The 21,122-nt window shown below is 39.5% G+C and overlaps 1 pseudogene; it reads left to right on the top strand.

Annotated features, from left to right (window-relative positions):
* LOC131503589 (probable G-protein coupled receptor 160) overlaps positions 1-21,122 on the top strand; it is a 69,460-nt pseudogene that overhangs the window by 27,465 nt on the left and 20,873 nt on the right.

Here is a 21,122-nt window from a genome sequence, read left to right as displayed (position 1 = left end):
TGTATCACTTCTTTATCTATTTATCTGTTGATAAATAGATATTTATCTATTGATAAGACATTAGAATCCTTCCTTATGTTTTCTATTTTAAATAATGCTGCCACAAACATAAGGGTGAATATATGTTTAAATTTTTTTGTATTTTCAGTACATTAAATTAACTCCTAAAAACATTCTAAAAGTGTACAATTTTGCCTTCTTAAAAAAAATACTAAAAAAACATTTTAAAACCCCCAAAAGAATCTTGGCATTTATAATTCAAAATCAGATTACCAGAATATTAAATATTTTAAAAAACTATGTCTTTTAAAAATATTTATAAAGTTACATTCAGTTTTGTGGAATTGTCATGAAAGAATGGCTCAAAACTGGGAATGTTCCTTCATTCCTGCAAATAAAACCTGACCAATACAATCTGTGAAGATTCTTGAATACGTGAGGTGTTCGATGTAAGTATCAAAGCCTTCACCTTCCTTCATGTAAGAACTTAATGCATATGAGGGGTTGGTTGTAGTTCCTGGGGCTGACTGATGGCGCATTGAGCTTTCCTCCACCTAGAACAGTGTAGCAAAAACAGTTGGACCTTTGGGCTCCAACTCCAAGTATGTGGTTTGGAGAGCATTGTTAAAGACTTTTTCATTCAGAACTTTGGGACTTTGAAAATTGAGCATCTTCAGAACCGATGGTTTTAAATGTCACCTGAGTCATTCTTTGGGAGTAATCTGCATTTTGGGAAGGACATCCACCTGCTCAGTTTCCACAGGCCCATCCTCTGGGAAGGAGACCGTTTCCCTTTTAAACCTCAATATTAAAAACTCAATATGTATGCCATCAGTAACCATTATGTAAAACTGTCAAGGCATCAAATAACCCACCACAGAAGCAGGAAGACTACAAAATGATGAGGAGTGAGGAGAGGCAACCTGAGTCCACTGGGCCAGCACTTCTCAGGGACACTGGAATGAGCCCAGAGCACGGGTTGGTCAGATCCAGATTGATTAGATCTGCCGGTGCTCCTACTGGTCTGCTGTGTGACACTGGGCAGAGCTGCTAGGCCGCCTGGCACCTCCACACATAGTATAGTGCAAACTAAGCTACAGTGACTTCTAGATAGTGAATTAAAACATTGAACCTACTACCTACCAAATTCACAAAGCTGACTCTTGTAATCTCCTGGAGACTGTAGGTGACGCTGGTTGTTTTTTTATTTATTTTTATACCCAATCACATAAACTGCTTTGAAGAAAATAATTTTCTCTTTATTTAAAGAGCTCTCATTTTGTCAGTGCCCTTAAGCAATTATGAGTTTTATCATTTAAACACTTTCCAACTTTCAATATTACCATGGAATAAATATTAGAAAAGGTAGAAAATTGAGTGTTTTGCTAAAAAAAAAAAAAAATGTAGCAGTTTTCTTTATCCCAACATTGTATTCTGCTTCCATCTGTACTTTCCACTTCCCTCATTCTTAGAGACAAAAAGATGGCGTTAGAAACTTTGATATGTAACAGGCTACATAGAGAAAAGAGGTTATGTCACACCTATTTGGTTGCTACATTTAGAAACTGATCCTGTGATTTTAACAAAATGACTAGGTAGTTGAAAGAATCCATCAGATCTGTGTTTCTGAGAAAATGAGCACATTTGAGGAAATGCAAAATGCTCTTTAGGCTTACTGACTTTAGTTGCTTTCAGAGAGAAATTTATCAGAGAAAATATTCTCACCAAATATTCTCAAGTCCAAGTATGGAATTCACTTGGGAAGGAATCTCACAGATGAGAATTGTGAGAGTCCTGTGTATCTTACATGTTTTACAGTTCTTACCTTGGAATGGCCACACTGAAGACATCATACCACACAGACCCTTTCAAAGACGATTGAGAATTTTTCTAAGACCTTTGATGACTAGTACACAGCCATACAATGTCTGGACTTGAAACAATTTGAACGTCATCATTTGAATCAAAGCTCCTGTTCTAACATTTTGTGGTATAGAACACCTCTAATATTTGTCAAAATAGGACACACTTTCATTTCCCAATAGTGACCATTAAAACAAAAACCTTAAATATGATTTTTTTCTTTTGTTATAAGTTCTTTTTAACAATTTTACTCTGTTGAAATAAGACTTACTTTAAATAGTTGCTTAGCAAAAGCTTTTAAAGCTTGGCTTTTAGCACACATCCAGGCCACTCTAATGGCCTGAAGCAATACTAGAAATCATAAAAATGAGTGAACATTCCCAAGTTTTCCTTTCGCATTATATGACAAGTTCCAGGCTCATACTCTTTAAGGCAAAAGTGTGTCAGTTCTCATTATTCTGACATATTGTAAGGTTTATAATTAAGAGATCACTATATAACATCCGCCCCAAAAGTTGTTATAAACATCGCCATCACTTCAAAACGGTATTTAATACTGTGAACCAGGAAGAGAGGTAAGCATAAAGAGGCCTGTCTACTCTGCATCGCTCACAAATGAAACACTACTAAAATAGAATTCTAAAGAAAATTCTTCTGAAAGCTTTTCATAAAAATATGCAACAACATTGCTTTGGTTTCCTCTGCATCCAGGAAACTAATCATAAAATTTGAACCCTCACGTTACCATGCCTCAAATTCTATCTAGGGTATTCTTTTTTTTTTTTTTTTTCTTTTTTGATTTAAAATTTAATTAGCCAACATACAGTGCAATATTGTTTTCAGGAGTAGAATTCAGTGACTCATCACTTACAACACCCAGTGCTCATCACAAGTGCCCTCATTAATAACCATCACCCATGTAGTCCCTCACCAACTTACCTCCCTCCAGCAACCATCAGTTTGCTCTCTATTCTTGAGTCTCTTGTGGGTTGTTTCCCCCTCTTTTTTCCCCTCCCCATGCTCGTCTGTTTTGTCTCTTAAATTCCACATGAGTGAAATCATATGGTATGTCTTTCTGTGATTGACATTTTGCTTTCAAAATGTGTGAAAGATTTCATTTTTGGGGATGACTGAGTAATATTCCACTGTATACCTATCCACACCTGTACCCATTTACTAGTCAGTGGACATTTGAGCTCTCCATAGTTTGGCTATTGCTGATCGTGCTGCTGTAACTACTAGGGTACATGTGCCCCTTCAAACCTGTATTTTTGTATCTTTTGTGTAAATACCTGATAGTGGAATTTTTGCATTCTAGTGCTTTCAATTTTTTGAGGAACCTCCACACTGTTTTCCAGAGTGACTGCACCAGTTTGCATTCCCACTAACAGTGCAAGAGAGTTCCCCTTTTCTCCACAGTTGTCAACAGCCGTTGTTTCCCGAGTTGTTTATTTTAGCCATTCTGACAGGTGTGAGGTGGTATCTCAGTGTGGTTTTGATTATTATTTCCCTGATGATGAGTGACATTGAGCATCTTTTCATGTGTCTGTTAGCCATCTGTATTTCTTCTGTATTGTTATAAACTTTCCTCTCAGAAATGCTTTTGCTGCCTACCAACTATTTTGGACCATTATATTTTTATTTTCATTTTTTCCACATTATTTTTCATTTCTTCTTTGATTTCTTCATTGACTCATTCATTCTTTAGCAGCATTTCATTTAACCTCCATATAATTGTGTTCCTTCCAAGTTTTTCTTGTGGTTGGTTTCTACTTTCACAGTACTGTTATCAAAAATGGTGCATGATAGGACTTTAATCTTTTTTAATTTGTTGAGACTTGCTTTGTGGCCTAATATATGATCTAGTCCAAAGAATGTTCCATGTGCACTTGAAAAGAATATGTATTCTGCTGGTTTATGATGGAATGTTCTGATTATATCTGTTTAGTCCATCTGGTGCAGTGTGTCATTCAAAGCCATTGTTTCCTTATTTATTTTCTGTTAGATGATCTGTCCATTGATAGAAATGGGGTGTTGAAGTTCCCTACTCTTATTGTATTACTATTGATTAGTTCCTTTATGTTTGTTGTTGTTTTATATGTTTGGGTGGTCCCATGTTGAGGGGCAGGATTGTTTACAACTGTTAGAACTTGTTGTCAGCCCTGCCACTGCAGAGCCTGGCCCAGGGCTTGATACCATGAATCTTAAGATCGTGGCCTAAGCTGAAACCAAATTTCAGATGCTGAATGTACTGAGGCACACAGGCGCCCCTTTGGGTACTTTATTCAAATTAATTTGTAATAGAGTTATTTTTATTTGGCTTAAAAATAAGCTTTTTGGGGCACTGGGTGGCTCAGTCATTTAAGTGTCCGACTTCAGCTCAGGTCATGATCTCACTGACAGTTCCAAACCTGCTTGGGAGTCTCTCTTTCTCTCTCTCTCTCTGTCTCTCTCTCTCTCTCTGTCTCTCTCTCTCTCTCTCACAAAAAAAAAAAAAAAAAAAGGCTTTTCTAATTTAGTATTTTTAGACTGGCAGAAATATTGGTGCTAACCCAAATATTTGTTAAGTTTATGTGACTGGGGTTAATTTACAGTAAAAAAAAAAAATCATAAAATTCACTTTAAGTTTATAAAGTATGCCTTCAGATTTGCCAGCATTAAGCATAATACAGACATACAACTTTTATTCTATATGGGCTTAATAAGTAAGTTCATGTTATTATTTCTGTTACAAAATTTGCAAGCAAGAAAAATAACTCAGTATGATGACTTTTAAAAAATGTTCTATGATATTTTCATGAGTAATCCAAATATATTAAAAAATAAAAGCAAGGGATTTAGAGAGGTGTAAGTGGAATGAGATTTCTGGTGAAATTTTCAGCAATGGTGTAGCATGTATAGTGAAATGGTTTCCCTAAATCTTTTGCTAACTTGAAACTTTAAAGTTTGCTAAGGTAAATTGTGGATAGTCATTGAGTATCTAGATCATTTTCAGATAAGATAGAGTAATGAACCGTTAATAATTGAACATAGGTTTATCTAGTTTTGGCTTTATATAACAGAGAAATTGAATATATTAGTAAACATTTTCCGTGGAACAAGGAAATATTTACTAAGAGGAATAGCATGCTTCTGCAATTTATAACGTACTTGTAAGTTGACAGTGCTAGTGTAAAGATGCTAGTGTAAAAGACATCCCACAATTGCCTGCTAGGCATTTCACTAGAAATGAAGGATTTTAAGGGTTAAGAATTCTAGTAAATATGTTATAATAATATGAACTACTTAGAAATAATAAGGGTGGAAGGAAACGATTGTTTATGAAAACTAGGCAAGGAAATAAAATAAGTAATTGTTCCAGAATGAGAAAAAATGTAAAAGACAAAAATCTAAATGGATGTAAAAAAAAGTTATAAACAGTTTGTGGAACAGCAATCTAGGGAAGGAAACTTTATGTAACATCAAACTCTCTAATAATGGATGGATTTATTTGTTGCTTTTCAAATAAGTTTTAAGAGAGGCACCTGGGTGGCTCAGTCTGTTAAGCGTCCAACTTTGGCTCAGGTCATGGTCTCGCGGTTTGTGAGTTCGAGTCCAGCGTGGGGCTCTGTGCTGACAGCTCAGAGCCTGGATCCTGCTTGGGATTCTGTGTCTCCCTCTCTCTCTGCCCCTCCCCTGCTTGTGCTCTCATTGATACAATGTTGGCACAATGTTTAATGATATGATAAATCCCTAATGGTCTCAGCCAAACACAAATCCATGTGGTTTTGTTTTGGAGGTTTGTCTGTCTCAAAGGTGATACTTACCAAATGGAAGAGTGTGGACGTGGGAGTATAAAAGTTCAAGATTCAAGCCTTCGTTCTCACTTAGATGGCCACTTCTTGTAGTATCTTGGATTAATGACTTAAATTCTCAGAACTTTACTTTTAGATTAGTTTGAGAAAGTGGGAGTAATAATTCCAATTTTATGCAGTTGTGTTTGGAGGACTGCACATGCAAGGGCACTCACTGGTCTTGACACATCAACAAAAGCTAGAACATGAAGAATTGATGAAGCAAAATAAATCAAACTGGGTTTTTGTATGTAAGTGACACAAAAGGAAATTAGTGTAATTAGGACACCTGGAAGAAACTCTCACCACATCCTCTAAGATGGAAAGTAGTGTGCTGCTTGTTAGACCCCAAAACTCACTAGTTGATGCAGGACGGTGTAGCTGAAATGATCTTTATATAAATAAAGTTAGCTTTAAGTCCTGTCTGGCTATGTGTTGGGGACCACCTCATCTGGGACAGGAGCTTTTTGTCAATCTCAGGCCCTCACAAGCAACAACATATTTAAATGATGAATTATATCGAGGTATATTCCAAGTCCTCGACCATCATACTTAGACTTTCAGGGTGCTATAGACTGATGGTCAATTTCCTGAGGTGTCTAGGAGTGGAGAAGGGGATGGGAGCTCATGTTCCCATACATTTAATCTACTTGCCTTGGGACTTTTCCAGTATCGTGAAATGATGTGAGATGTGAAAAGTGCATGCCTGCCTGGCCTAAGACAACTGCTTTTACTCTTCAAAAAAGAAAATCTATCACGTAGAGGGGCCAGACCCTGATTGAGGAGTGTAATTTGCAGAGGTTGGAGTTTATTTTGCCAAATTATTTGTTACATTTCCTGATACATAGTGATAATTTTGGAGTAAATGCTTTTTCTAAAAGGTAACCATTATTCATGAACACTGTATCACTCAACTAAAGGGCATACAGTGGGTAAGTATATTTAATTTCCTTATACTGAGCATTCAAAGTTTTCCCTTACACAGAACCTGTGGGAAAGAGTAAGCACACACTTGGAAACTCTTTCTGCTTACAGATGTGTAAAGAAACCACTTTTTAGAGTAGAGTTTCACTTAAGCACAGTTAGAGAGAATCTCAACCAGATGTGTTAAAAGTCACTTTAATCTTCCAAGATGTGGGTATTTCAGATTTCCCCACGCCCATGTATGTATTTCAGTAACAGTAGCCTGAAAATCATCTAGTCATAAAAGAATGTTACTTGGTACTATTCAGTTTGGAGGGGAAGAATGTTTTCTTTGGGAGAACAATAAAAAAAGAAAATGATCAGAAAAAAATAATAGGAAAGTGGGTATCCTGGGTTGTCTGCTGTAGAGTCTAGGAGGAATCTGTTCAATTAAGGTAACACCCCTGGGAGAGGTATCCAGAAGTAGAAGTGAAATCATCAAAGTGATCTGAGAAATACAGAAAAATGTATAGGATGGTTTTGGAAGCCATAAAGAACTGAATCCCTGCTGTGAAAACAGCAGTGAAGAGTCTAGATTTTATTCAGCTCTGCTGTCTTGAAGATGGGTTAGACCAGTGGACTGATGAATACTGTGTTGTTTTGTTTGTTTGTTTTTGTTTTTTGAGTTGAGTCATAAGTTAACATGACTTACAGTTCCTCCCATTAAAGGGAATTGTGAGGTAGTTTTTAAGTGCATTAACAAAGCTGTGCAACCACTGCCCACAAAGCAATACAGGGTGTTGAATGTTTAGCTTTTAGATGACATATATTTCACATGCTGTTCAGTTTACCCTTCAAAGTGTAAGATTCAGAGGGTTTTCGTACATTGCAAAAGTTGTGTAACCACCACCAATCTAGAACAAAGAAATTAGGTTATTTAGTAGAAAGGATCATATATTCTGCTTGTTCTTGAGTTTTAGTAAACAGTTGGAGGATGAGTGAAAATAGTTTTTAATGGATAGGTTGTTTGTACTGCAAAGTGTTCTGTTGCATAACTACCACTGGTAAATTAATAGGAGAAATCTGATCATTTTAGTAATTTCAGTTCCATCCTTGTTTCTCTAGAGAATATAAAAAAAGGAATTTTTACATTTCTGCAGTAAGTGGAAGCCCGGAACTGAAATTGTCTGTCACCTGATTTCCTCCTTCTCAGGATCACGGATGGCGTTGCCCGGGAAGTGGAGAGGTATTTTTCCTTCACAGCGGTTTGTCTGAGTAAAGTGGGCTGCTTTGGATTCAACTTTATCTGCTTTCATCCTGAGAAAAGGGCTGATCGTATTTCAACATTATGAGTCCATAGTTGTTGGGTGGAAATATTTTTGTGCAGCCCCGTGAAATTCCATTTTGGCGGCTGGGGTTAGAGAACGGCTGGGTCTTGCCTCTCAGCTGGAGGTCATACTGCCCCACGCTGACGGTTAGCACCCAAGTTCTTAGGCATTGGATTAGTGGTGTTTGACACGTGAGTTCATTCTTGAGTGCCTCGCCCAATATTGCCAATAAAGTACGATTAGGTCCTGTCGACCTATTTAAAACGTGTTCTATGGCTGCGAAAGCAATGACAGTCTTCCCGGCAGACGCTAAGGTAGGAGTCGTGCACGTCTCTTCTATTCTTTTCTGGCAGGAGGAATCATTGAACGATGCTTTGTTCTCGGAATCTGGTAATACCAGGTTTGACCACCTGACACGTTAAAAATGCATTATTTTTAATGGCAATATAATGCCCATCATTGTCTTTTCAGCCCGAAGCCCAAAGAAGCACTTGAAGCATTGGACGCGCTACAAACCAATGACTCTCTTTGTGAGTATAATTTTATTTGCTCCCTAGTCATAAGTAAATGGCACAGGCCTAATGTTTGTTACGTTCTAGAAGCAGTGTTCAGTTCATTCCTTATACGGGGCTTTCATCTTGCTTGTAGTATATAGGCTTTTACAAAACTTCCATTGTACTCTCTTTCAAATAGTACCCTAAGAGTGACACCTAGGTGGCTCAGTTTGTTAACTGCCTCACTTCGGCTCAAGTCATAATCTCCCACTTGGTGATTTTGGAGCCTCCTTTGCATTCTGTATGTCTCTTTTTTGCCCCTCCAGCACTCACACACACATGCTCTCTGTCTCTCAAAAATAAATAAACATTAAAAATTTTTTTAAATAAAAAAAGTACAAAAAAAAAAAAAGAAGAAGAAGAAGAAAAGAAACACAAAAACTGTTGTCATCCGCATTAGAAACTATGGGCTAGAGGGCTTTCTGAGCCTCTGTTACCTTCAAGTTTGACTGTATTCTCTCACCCATAATTTTGCTGAGAATTATGGCATTCCATCATTTACTATCTGCTTATTCACAGACTCATGCACACTAGACATGTATTATATACCATAGGATATGCTCAGGTACACCGACCACCACCATTGCTGCCACCATCCCTGTCTTGTTGAGGCTTTTATCTCACTGGGAGAAGAGACCAGTTTACCACATGTGCACAGGTACATGTGCATAGGTGCACAGTGGTAAGGGTGTCAGGAATGGAAGTGGAGTGATTACAGTTAAAAAAAAACACGGTGACACACCCAAAAAAAGCTCTTTTTCTTCTTTTAAAGTTTTTATTTATTTTTGAGAGAGACAGAGAGCACAAGCAGTGGAGGGTCAGAGAGAAACAGGGAGACACAGAATCCAAAGGAGGCTCCAAGTTCTGAGCTGTCAGCACAGAGGCTGACATGGGGCCTGAACTCACAAACCGAGAGATCATGACCTGACGTGAAGTCAGATGCTTAACTGATTGAGCCACCCAGGTGCCTCGAGCTCCCCACTTTAATTAATTGATTGATTGATGGATGGATGGATTATTAATTAGTTGATTAATTAGTTAATTAATTAGTTAATTAATTAATTGAGAGACAGACCAAGCAGCGGAGGGGCAGACAGAGAGGGAGAGAGAGAATCCCAAACAGGCCCCAAGCTACTAGGACAGAGCCTGATGTAGAGCTCTAACTCACAAACCATGAGATGATGACTTGAGCCTAAAGCAAATTGGATGCTTAACTGACTAAGCCACCCAGGCGCCCCTCGAGCTCCCCACTTCAGAGTGGGCTTGCTGGGCCCAGTGGCAACAGAATTAACAAATGCGGTGTAGTTCACATTAAAAAAGGAGTTGAGTGACAGTACATTCAATTATCACAAGTAAGTAAATTCACTTAGTTGTAAATGAGTTATATTAAAAGTTAAAAGAGCTGCTAAGTTATTGAACCTAAGTTACTGATTTCAAAGTAAAAGCTACAGGACACACAAAAAGGGGAGGCAGTTGGGTGAGGAATCCCCATACCCCAGAGGTAGGTGGTAAGTGATGGTACTTAAACTGAACCTGGAAGGTGGGGCAGCACTTGACAATAAGCTCAGAGTGCCTAGAGGCACAGTACTGCAGGAATCCTACCCAACTAATTAAAAGTTTCTTGGGTCACAAGGGTGTGACAAGGAAGAGATAGACAATACCTACCTGGCACAGTTTGTCTTCAGTGGATATAGTGAGACTAGAGAAGAGTAGTGAAGCCACTCGGAAAGGTTTGGCTTTCTGAGGACAGAGATAATGCAGTTAAAGACAAATGGGGGGAAGTTTTGTGAGAATGTGCTAAAATGCGAAGGATTTTAAGCGGAAGAAATGTGAGTTACTTGTTGGAGATAATATCCAGCCCCACGGGTTAATATGAGAGGCACTTGGTAACTCATCTGATGGATTATTTATTTAGCCTTTTTGGCACCATTTGAACTCCTGGGTAACAGAAATCTGTGTCCCTTGTCATGAGTTTACCAGAGAGAGCACTTTGGAGATCTGAGTAAATGACCTATTTCTGTCAGATTCTGCTTCAAGTGCTACATGTGCAACTGACACATAGTACACTGTTTCCTCAGTTACTAAAAAGTGAATGAGTGGGGACTCCTTGCAGAATACTTAGGGTAAACATGCTGGGAACCTGATACCAGTCTTTTCACAGATAATCATGCAATCAGTGATCATATGTGTTTTAAAAGGAGATTAAAAAAAAAAAAAGTTAAATAGATGCCCTGCAAAGGAAGCTTAAGAACAGTTTCTGTTGAAAAGGATTCCTGTATGAACCTGAGTTTCAGAGATTTTTGAGGGCTAGTTCTTATGAGTGAGACATCTCTCTCTATAACCATGTCTAAGGTTCTAAAGTTCAAGAGTGTACTGTATATACTGTATAGCACCGTGCCTGGAGTAAGTGAGGATTTTACATATACTGGAATCAAGTAGCAAAAGCAAGTATGAAGATTGAGACTGTGCAACTCAGACTGTTGCAGTGTGAACTTGACAATACTTGAACTGGTAAACAGTGAAGAAAGGTAGAAGGAAACACATGTATTGATCTAGCAAAGTTCAGAGGTAATGGGCGTGGCTTGTTTTGAATTTAGACTGGAATTGCAAGTGGCTTGTTTTGAACCGAGACTGGAATTGCAAGAGAATACTGGGATATTTCAGATGGGCTGTGAACACAGCATTAGACATAATTAAGGTGCAGTGGTGTGTTCAGCGTCTGGGAAAGTGGTGGTAGTGCCAGAGGTGCTTGCATAAAGATAAAATGGAGAGTTGGGTTGTGAGCCTGGATTGTAGTGTGAGGTGCACAAAGTGAGATTTCTGTTTGAGGGGACTCCAGATCTTAACAACACAGACCCCTCTATTGGATTAATGAACTCCTGTCATGGATTCCTCTTCCCCACAAGAACTAAAGTCCAGTTTAACTTCTTCTAAACTAAGGCACTTCATCTGCTAAATCTGGGTAATCTTTACCCAGACAGATCAGATAATCTCTTCATTTTCTTTCGCAGACACCTTGTCCATCTGTGGGATCCTGCAACCAAAAGAGTGCTCCCCCTCATAATCTTTCCCCAAAACAGATTCAAGTATGCATTCATTGGAGATGAAGTAAACATAGTAAACATAGACTTAAGCATTCTCAATTCGATTTCCACAGACACATTGGGTCTTCCTGGGAGGGGTGAGCAGAAGAGGGGAAGATAGTTTACATCTCTATGAGGTGAGCTCAGAGAGGTGGTAGAATTCCAGAGTTATGTCCTAGCAGTTTGTGCACCTTTTCTAACTATAGCAATGGGTTGAATACTTTTTAACGGGTTGTGAAAGCCTGGGAGTATTTGGAAGGTGGGGATTCTTGCTTTATCAGGGGTGTTCAGGCCAAAGGGGTGTTGAGGTCTGGACCAGGACTTCTGCAGCATCCAGTCACTTATTTAGTAAAGATCCTTCCATTTTTCCTTTGTCCTTCTTGTTATTGTTACATTCTAGCTCTTTCCTTCTCAAAATCGCAAACCCAGAGGCAGGGCTAATGATGAGCAAGGACACAGAGTAAGTAAATGGAAAATGGGTTACGCTATTGTATGGGAAATCTAGCATGCCTTGGTTGCTTACATGTGTGATGGTTGAGCATTCATTTGTGTGTGTGTGTGTGTGTGTGTGTGTGTGTGTGTGTGTGTGTCTGTGTGTGAGTGTGTGAGCGTGGGGAGGGGTGAAGGAAGGAAGAGGATGCACACACCTGAGTGGTTGCATCTATCTTCTCCTTGGAATCTTGACTGCATTAACTCAAAGAGGTCCCTAATGGCCATTGTACAAGAACATAGGAGCCATAAGTATAGTCACTTCCACTTATAGCACGTACTAGGACAGGTCCAGGTGTTGGTTGTTTTCATTCAAGCACATCCATCGAGTATTGAGGATTTCCAGCCTAGTAAAATACTATTGTGTTCAGTGCAGCATAGTGTTTTTGCTGCCTAGGCAAAAGCATCTTTGCTTTAGTGATGTACCATCATACCTGTTTCTGATCAGACATCATCAGCATCAGGAAGACAGGAGAGCATTTCTGCTCAGTGTATGACCCCAAGGGCTGTTTTGCTGTTTCACTGTGTCTCACACACACAGCAGAACAGGAAAAAGTGAATAATGGGAGTCAAGACACATGGACTTGGCTGTCCACTTGGGAATTTGGACCAAATTACAGGGATATTTGTCTGGGACCTAGTGGTCCTAGGGTCAGATTTCCTTGTTCTGCTTTGTGGTTGGTTTATTCGGGCATATACAGTCCACCAAAACTTCTATAAGAGTGAATTTCCACATAAGGATATTTCTGAATTGAACGGTAATTCATTAGTGTACTCTTTTACAAACAGGATGTTGTTTCCTTATAGAAGAATCATGAAGATCTAAGTAAAAGTCCTGAGTGCAGCGTTCATTAATTATATGACTTTGGCAAAAGGGTGTAACTTCTCTTGAGCCTCCCGTTTTCTTGGTAAATGGTAATAATACACTTTCTCATCAGGGCACTCTAAAGATTCAGTGAGTGTCTTAGTAACAGTGCTACCTGGCATTTTCTTGATACAGAATAGACATCCTGCCTCCTGCCCTCCCCACACTTGACAGCATTTTGAGGAAACTTTCAAGGGATTTCCCCTTTTGTAAAGAGAATTCCAATCTTTCTTCTGGTTAGGGAATACCATGTTGGAAAGCAGGATCACCCCTGAAGTATCCATTCCTCTTTTCCCCGTAGTTAAGATCCAGAGGTATTCCTCAGGTATTCCTGTTTCACACATAACCCAGTCACCTTTATAGTATGTACACCAAATGCCGTCTAAACATGATCTGCATTCTGTAGGTGACTATCAGTATATTCAGTCAGAAATTGTTTTCACTTTATGTGTTTTACTGATTTGTTTTTCATTTTTCTCAAAGTTTATTTCTTTGGGAGAGAACATATTAGTATGTCTATAGGCAGACCAAGCATTTTCTCATTCAGGTAATGCCTTGCTTTGTTGGTTTCTCCCTCTCCCCCATCTCCAGACCTTTCTCACTGCTTTGGTAAACCACTTCAATCAAGATCCATTCTCCTTTTGTGGATGGCTCCAGTAAGGAGCTACTTTCTTTTACCTGTGAGAACTAGGATTAGAATCCTGTAAGGTGTTGAGTTGTCCAGCTTGATGGGTCTGTTGTGTCAACTCTGGTCACTGCTCTTCTGGTTTTATAAAGAAGTCACATCTTAAGAGACCACACAGATTAGTAGTCACTGTGAATTTTTCAAAGGGCAGGGATGGAGACAGAGAAGGAGATATCTGGCGTATTATGTTTACCCACTGGTCCAACCACACTGATCAGCCACCACATAAAAGCCTGTGTCCTGAAAGATATTAAGAAGTAGCAGAAGTTTGAAGTACTTACTTTGGATTTGAGAGCTTGACCTTCTGCCATACGCTGAGACATTTGAGGAAGTGATGTTTGAGCTTGTTTGCTGGTTGATTCTGTGGGCAGACAATTACGGAACTTTCTGTATCACTGTCCTATGTAGCTTGGCTCAAGCCAAGGGTTCAAGGGCACAAGACTGTAGAGTGGACCACTGCAGGGTCCCAGGACCTTGACGATGGCTGAGACCCACTAGGGACCTTTATCACTCCAGCGTGATATACCTTAGTGGAGAGACGGAACAGTCAAACACCACCAAACCAAACTAAAGCACAACAACTACAAAAATCAGGAATGGGATGATTTGGGGTCTTGTGAGGAAAATGGATCCTGATAGTTGTAAGACATCCTTTCCCCCTTGAACCTAATGGGAGAACAGGAGGTGGAAGTCTGGATCCAAGTAAGGAATCTGTGAATGCTTTAAGCACTGAGATGCATTGTGGAGCTTTGGTTAACGGTTCCAGAGCAGACCTTCTCACAGGATGGGGGAAGTCACTTAGAGCTAGAGGCGCCAAGGAGCGCCTGGGTGGCACAGTTGGTTAAGTGTCTAACATTGACTGAGGTCATGATCTCATGATTCATGCGTTCTAGCCTTGCATGAGGCTCTGTGCTGACAGCTCAGAGCCTGGAGCCTGCTTCAGATTCTGTGTCTCCCTCTCTGTATCTGCCCGTCCCCTGCTTGCACTCTGTGTGTATGTTGTGTGTCTCCCTCTCTCTCTCTCTCTCTCTCTCTCTCTCTCTCTCTCTCTCTCTCTCTCTCTCTCTCTCAAAAATAAACATTAAATAAAGGAATAAGTCACCTCTCTTTAAAGAGAGAGGCGATGCCTTTTGCAGGGGCAGTTTGAAGTGAATAACGGTGACTTTTAGGTAGTTGAAGGGAAATGTATGCTCCCCAAGACTTCAAGTTTGAAGTTGTGGTGGAGAAGTAAATAGATGGTAGTGTTGCTGCCATTCGGAAATGGTTGATCAGTGAGAAGATGTGCAAAGGGTACGAGTAGAACACAGATTTATAGATACAGAGAACAAGCTGGTGGTTGATAGAAGGGAAGGGGTGAGGGTTAAGTAAAAAGCTGAAGGAGATTAAGAGGCACAGACTTCCAGTTATAAAATAAATTAAGTCTCAGGGATGAAAAATACAGCATAGGGAAAATAGTCAGTAATATTGTATGGTGACAAATGGGGACTGCGAATGGGGTGAGCACTGAGTAGTAATATGTATGTCAACTGTACTTCCATTTAAAACAGTAAGTAAAAATTTAAAATTTAAAAGATACTGAAAACAAGGGTAGATGTAAAATAAATGTTTTGGTGTATTTGTTTTTGCTGTTTTCCTTGTCCTTACTCTCAGCAGGAGCTGCTACCCTTATATGACTATTGACAAGTTTCCCAAGTCAGCTGAGACTACATCATGAAAGTGACGTAAGGAAACAATGGAAAGTGGCAGGCGGGATCAGAGTGTTAAACAGATATCCCATTATTGAGGTCATAGTCTGGTGGTTATACCTGCCTAGCCTGGAATATTCAGAACTGAAGAGTTAGGGTGGAAAGAGGGCAGGATTAGCTTTCACTAGAGGTATTTTAGAGTCACCTAAAATAAGATGAATAAGATGGGGATGTCACATCTTAAAAATATGCAATGTGAGAAATATGCACACTGGCTCAGTCAACGGAAGGATTCAGAGACTTGGAGCACAGTGAAGGGGGGGCTTTAATCAATGTTCTTGCAAGAGCAGGTGTCTGATGGATAGGCACACTCAGGGCAGTTACAGAAGGCAGTTTATTTCATGTACAGGTTGCTCCCCTGTTTTTCTCATTACTACAGATGTTACAGCCTTACCTGGCCATTGCCTATGTCCACGTAAGGTAAAAAGTAGTCTGACTGGACATTTCCTAAGGTGACGAAGAGACTTCAGTTCTTTGGTGCACGCTCACTGCAAGCCTACAAAAAATAAGCCCAGGAAACAGAGAGGGGAAGAAGAACCAGGAAGTGAAGTGTCTAAGGGTTTGGCACTCCATTATGGGGTGGGGGAGGTTCATACATATTTGTAAACCTACTGTTAACTAGACAGTACAGCTTTTATTTGGTGTTTCTGAAAATGAATCATCTATCTTGTGACATGCAGGACACACTGGGATTGGAGAATGGATTCAGAGGACAAAAAGATCTTGCATCATGAAGTTGGATTTGCAGAGCTGGAGAGGCCCAGATTTTATTCTGATTAGGGGAGGTCATTGTGAGAGGATCTCAGCAACTGGATACAGCCATTTTAGTGCTAGAATCTGGAATGTCATTAGTATGGAACAGGGCTCAAGGGCTGAGAATTCCTGCTAGTAGTATAGCAGTAAGTTTGTCAAAACAATACTGGATTAGTAACTGGTTAGTGTGTAGAAGTGATGTGGTAGGTACTTTGAAAGACTGGGAATGCAATGATGGCAAAGAGGAGAGATAGTAGGTCCTCACAAGTCGATAGTGGCTGGCATCTTACATTGTCAGGGGCTTACTGATGATTTGGTTAAAAGCTAAGTGTAAGTGGCTCTTCTAGGTAGGGCAGGGAAATGTGGACAGGTTTTTTCCAGGCTGTCCCCACTGGTTGCTAAATCTACCTCATGTAGTACCTTATTTCCTGTAGTTTGTTCCCTGGGTCTCCAGGAGAACGTAGGAAAAATTTATTTTCCCTGTCTCTTTATTCCTCCGCAGCTCTGTGACGTTATTTACTGTGCACTGAAACAAACCTAGATTCTTGGCCTGCTGCTCTGTGGCTTATGTAGTCTATAAAACCATCAAAAATTTCCACTTTGAGTAGAGGACAAAGAGAAGGATAGACTTCCATATTCATATCATTCACTCATTCATAGGTACTGACCCTGTCCTTGGACAGCTGAGAAAACATATCCCTGCTTGCTTTGTACCATTTGTCTCCTTAAGGCATATCTGCTTGGATGTGGGATAGACCTCAAAAACCTCTTTCCAGTAGCCTGGGCAATCTGTGTCGGTGTCCATGTTTGTTTACCTCAGTAGACTCTGTGTTTTCATGTACATAAATACAGTAATACCATAACTTGAATATTTTCATGTCCTGGTACTCTAATCAGTGTTTCAATGACAGCACACCTAGTACCACCATTATGTAAAACGTATCAGGTGGCGTATCCATTCCTGTAGTCATCTGTGCTTGCACTTAGTCTGCTTTACTTTTTTTTTTACTCCTACTGCTGTACTCAGATCCACCCAAACTCATCTCTTGGGCCCTGAACTCTCAAAGCACTTCTTTCCTGTGCCTTCCTACAGCAGTCAGTAAAGAGAAGCTTTATTCATTTGCCGTGTGTGTGTGTGTGTGTGTGTGTGTGTGTGTGTGTGTGTGTGTGTTTCATACATGCATGTGTGGACTTGGAATTCTCACGTTTTGCCATTTAGTACCAAACAGAAGTCTGGAATTACTGAACTTGCTAATTTGGGAGTGGATGCACTTTAGCAAGGTAGAAGGAAAGGATGATGTGTTTGCCTTTGGAAAGAAAAGTGCTCAGTCAGCCTAATTGTTTTAATTGATGTATTTGCACAGTGCATATAGGTGTGCCTTTAATTTTTGCATTGGTGTAGGACTCTGAATTCTGTAAGGGTTAAAAAAAAAATTTTGATACTTATTTTTGAGAGAGAGAGAGACAGGGACAGAGTGTGAGCGGGGGAGGTGCAGACAGGAAGGTTGACACAGAATCTGAAGCAGGCTCCAGGCTCTGAGCTTTCAGCACAGAGCCCGACATGGGGCTCACACTCAAGGGCCTCAAGATCATGACCTGAGTTGAAGTCAGATGCTCAACCACCTGAGCCACCCAGGTGACCCGAATTCTGTAAGGTTTTTAATTTGTTGGTCCGGTAGGTAGCTCTGACCAGGAAGCTAGGCAGTTTTTAAGTCTGTGCTTATCTGAGTGTCCCCAGGAAACTTGGAGATGATCATGATTTTTATTTTAATGATGATAGATGTGGGCCTGGGAAAGGGGTTAGTAGAGTAAACAAACTAAATACGAACTGAAGATAATGGCTGGATAGGTGTTGTAGTCGTGGACTTTCAGCTGGGTCAGTGCTTTCTCATCCTATGAACTAGGTGGAAGCCAAGCTTCAGCACTGTACACAAATGGCCTGGGAATTGCGAGGCTTGTAAAGCCCAGAGTTACCGTAATTGATTGAGCTAGTGAAGCTTAAATTCTACAGGTGTGGAAAGGGAAAGGGAGTGGTCATGCCTTCCCGGGCTGTGGGTATGTATTAAATAGACTCGTATTTGTGTGGCACCTTGCACAGGGTTAGATCTGCAACAGTGGAAATAATTGACACTTAATTGTTTTGTCAAGTCCTTTGTGATCATTTAACTCATTCTGCCCTCTTATCAGCTCTGTCAGGTGTAGGAATATGCTATAATTACTCCCATTCCACAGGGGATGCATCACCTCACATCTAAGCTGGAGGGGACAGTATTTGAACTCAGCACTTTCTTGTACCACAGAGAGCTCAAGCTTAAGTTAACTTTGCTTAACATGCCCTTCTTTACCCACTTCCTGTGCGTACCAGAAGCAATGCTAGTCGCAAGCAGGTAAACCTCACTCACTCCTTCCAGCCTAAAGAGAAAGGGGGGAGTGGAAGACTTATAGAGGGAATGTGGGAACTGATAAAAAGAGTAGCTCCTGGAGTCCATTTAGTGTGCACCATTAGGAGGTTTTCTAGTTTGGCTCTTGGTCCCTGTTCATACTTTACATTTACCCAAAATGTTGTCCTGAGACTCCTATGAGGTTTACAGTAACTTTTACATTTCGATAAGCTGATTAAAGTAGCAAGTTTGGAAGGGGAACCCACTTAGTCACTTTTATTTTTTTTAATTTTTATTTATTTCTATTTATTCACTTTATCATTTTTAGGAGGTGATAGATACTCTGTGGGGAACCCGAGTTACATGCGATGGGTGTTGTTCTACACAAATGTATTATATTTATTTGAACTAGCATAGTATACCATTTGAAATCCCCCAAAAAATCTCTTCTGGAGCATAGTAGGGCTTGGATAACCATTGGAGTGATTATTCATGTACTTGGTATGAGGCATTTTGAACAGCCCACAATCCTACATGATATTTGAATACCATCCTGTCTTGATGATTACAGCTTTGCAGTGCAGGCTAAAGTTTGTCGTTGTGGTGACTCCACCTTTGGTCTTCTTTTTCAATGTTATCTTTTGCTATTCATTTCTTTTCTGGTTCCATACAAATTTTAGCATTGTTTGTTCCTAAAAAAAAAGTAGCTCTGTGAAGAAAGCTGCTATTATCTCAATGTGTAGATTGCTTTGGGTAGTGTCAACATTTTAACAGCTTGTGGTCTTCCAGTGCATGGACTGCTTTTCCATTTCTTTGTGTCTTCTTCAGTTTCTTTCATAAGCTTTGTGTAGTTTTCAGCATACAGATCTTTTACCTCTTTGGTTAGGTTTATTCCTATTTTATGGTTTCTAATATAATTATAAACAACATAATTATAAACAGGATCAATTCCTTGGTAATTCTTTCTGTTGTTTCATTATTGATGTATAGAAATGCAACTAATTTCTATACGTTGATTTTGTACCCTGCGGCTTTGCTGGATTCATGTTATCAGTTCTAGCAGCTTTTTGGTGGGGTCTTTCAGGCTTTCCATGTAGAGTATTATGTCATCTAGGAAAAAAAGCAAATCTAGAAATGTGTAATCAAAGAAGTCTCATCTGAGGAAGTGAATTCTTGATTCCGATCTACCATGCTTAGAGCCAAACTGGGTGGACATTCAGTAGTTTCTTTTGTGACAGTAGAAACTTTTGTGACCTTGTTGCATGCCTAGTTATATTTTTACCTACCAGACATTTGTCTCCTCAACTTATGGGCAAAACCATTCATTTATGGGCAGATACACATCCATTTGTGGAAACAAAAGCACAAATGCATAACTGTGCACTCAAATGTAGCATCCTACACACACACACACACACACACACACACACACACACACACACACACCCCTACTTATCATTGAGTCACCTTCACCTCCCAGCAAGTTCAAGACTCTTGCTCGCTCTTCCCCTGGCCAAAGAGGTTGGCATGGCGGATACATTTTCAGTTCCTAATTGTCTATAAAGCCAGAGATGTTGGGTGCAATGTTCTATTTATGTTCAGTAGCCTAGTTTATCAGTTGTTTTCTTGTCCTCTTCTGTTTTGCTGCAGCTTGTTTTATCTGCTTATTCTATCAATTCCAGATCACTTCCAATTTATCTGTTAAATTCTCCTTCAAGGAATTCAGTTTGGGCCATTTCTCCTTGTATATGTGCTACTTTCACACTTAACTACTTTGTGACTGTTAAGACATGCAAATTAAAAGTACTATATCTCCCATGAATTTTATCCTTTTGTTTAGTATTCACATAGTGTTTTTAAGTTCGTTTTCACTTTTATGGTATCTGTAGGTCATAGCTAAATGGTGATAAACCTGAGCTATATTTGTGTTTTCAATACACTATACTTCTGGCTTTTTGTGTTGCCCATTTAAAGTTGATGTAATCTGTTGATGCATGTTACTTTTCAGTGGTGCTTTCTACTTGTCCATCCTTTTGAGTACAGTTTTTTTCCCCTGCCGCATTTCACATCTTTTGGATTGGTTAGTTTTTTTTTAATGATGCTGTCTTTTATTTCTCTTTCCTTAGTGAATTTAAGCCATTTCTCACTGTTATTTTAATGGTTACTGTTGAAATTACAGCATGAATATTGAAATCACCAAAGGTCAGAAGTACTTAGCTTTTGTGTCCTTCTCTAGGGAAGAAGAAGGGCTTGAGAATTCCACACTCCTCTCCCTTATACCCTATTGGCAAATGACAGGTTTCTGGCCTTATTTTGGAAGATTTATGTATTTATAATTATGATTTAGGACTTGGATTTTACCTGTATTAGACCTTTTCACTTAGTCTGACTCATCTACCCTTCTGTTTTTGTTATTGTTGTTTGTTTGTTTGTTTGTTTTGTTTTGCTTTGCTTTCCATGGTGAGTTCTCAGCAGTTTCTTCTCAGCAGCTTCCATTTCTAACTTTCTTTTCAACTTGGGTGTGTAAATAAATATATCCCTTAAACCCATCTTAAGGGTTTAAGAACCCAAGAAATTGGTTCTTAATTTCATTCATTGCCTTATTTATTTTCTGAAAGATATTTTTATGATTGTTTTTCA

Source organism: Neofelis nebulosa (assembly GCF_028018385.1).
Source record: "Neofelis nebulosa isolate mNeoNeb1 chromosome Y unlocalized genomic scaffold, mNeoNeb1.pri SUPER_Y_unloc_2, whole genome shotgun sequence".
Lineage (NCBI taxonomy): Eukaryota > Metazoa > Chordata > Mammalia > Carnivora > Felidae > Neofelis > Neofelis nebulosa.
Note: the sequence above shows the minus strand (reverse complement) of the source record. Positions and strands in the feature narration are given on the sequence as shown.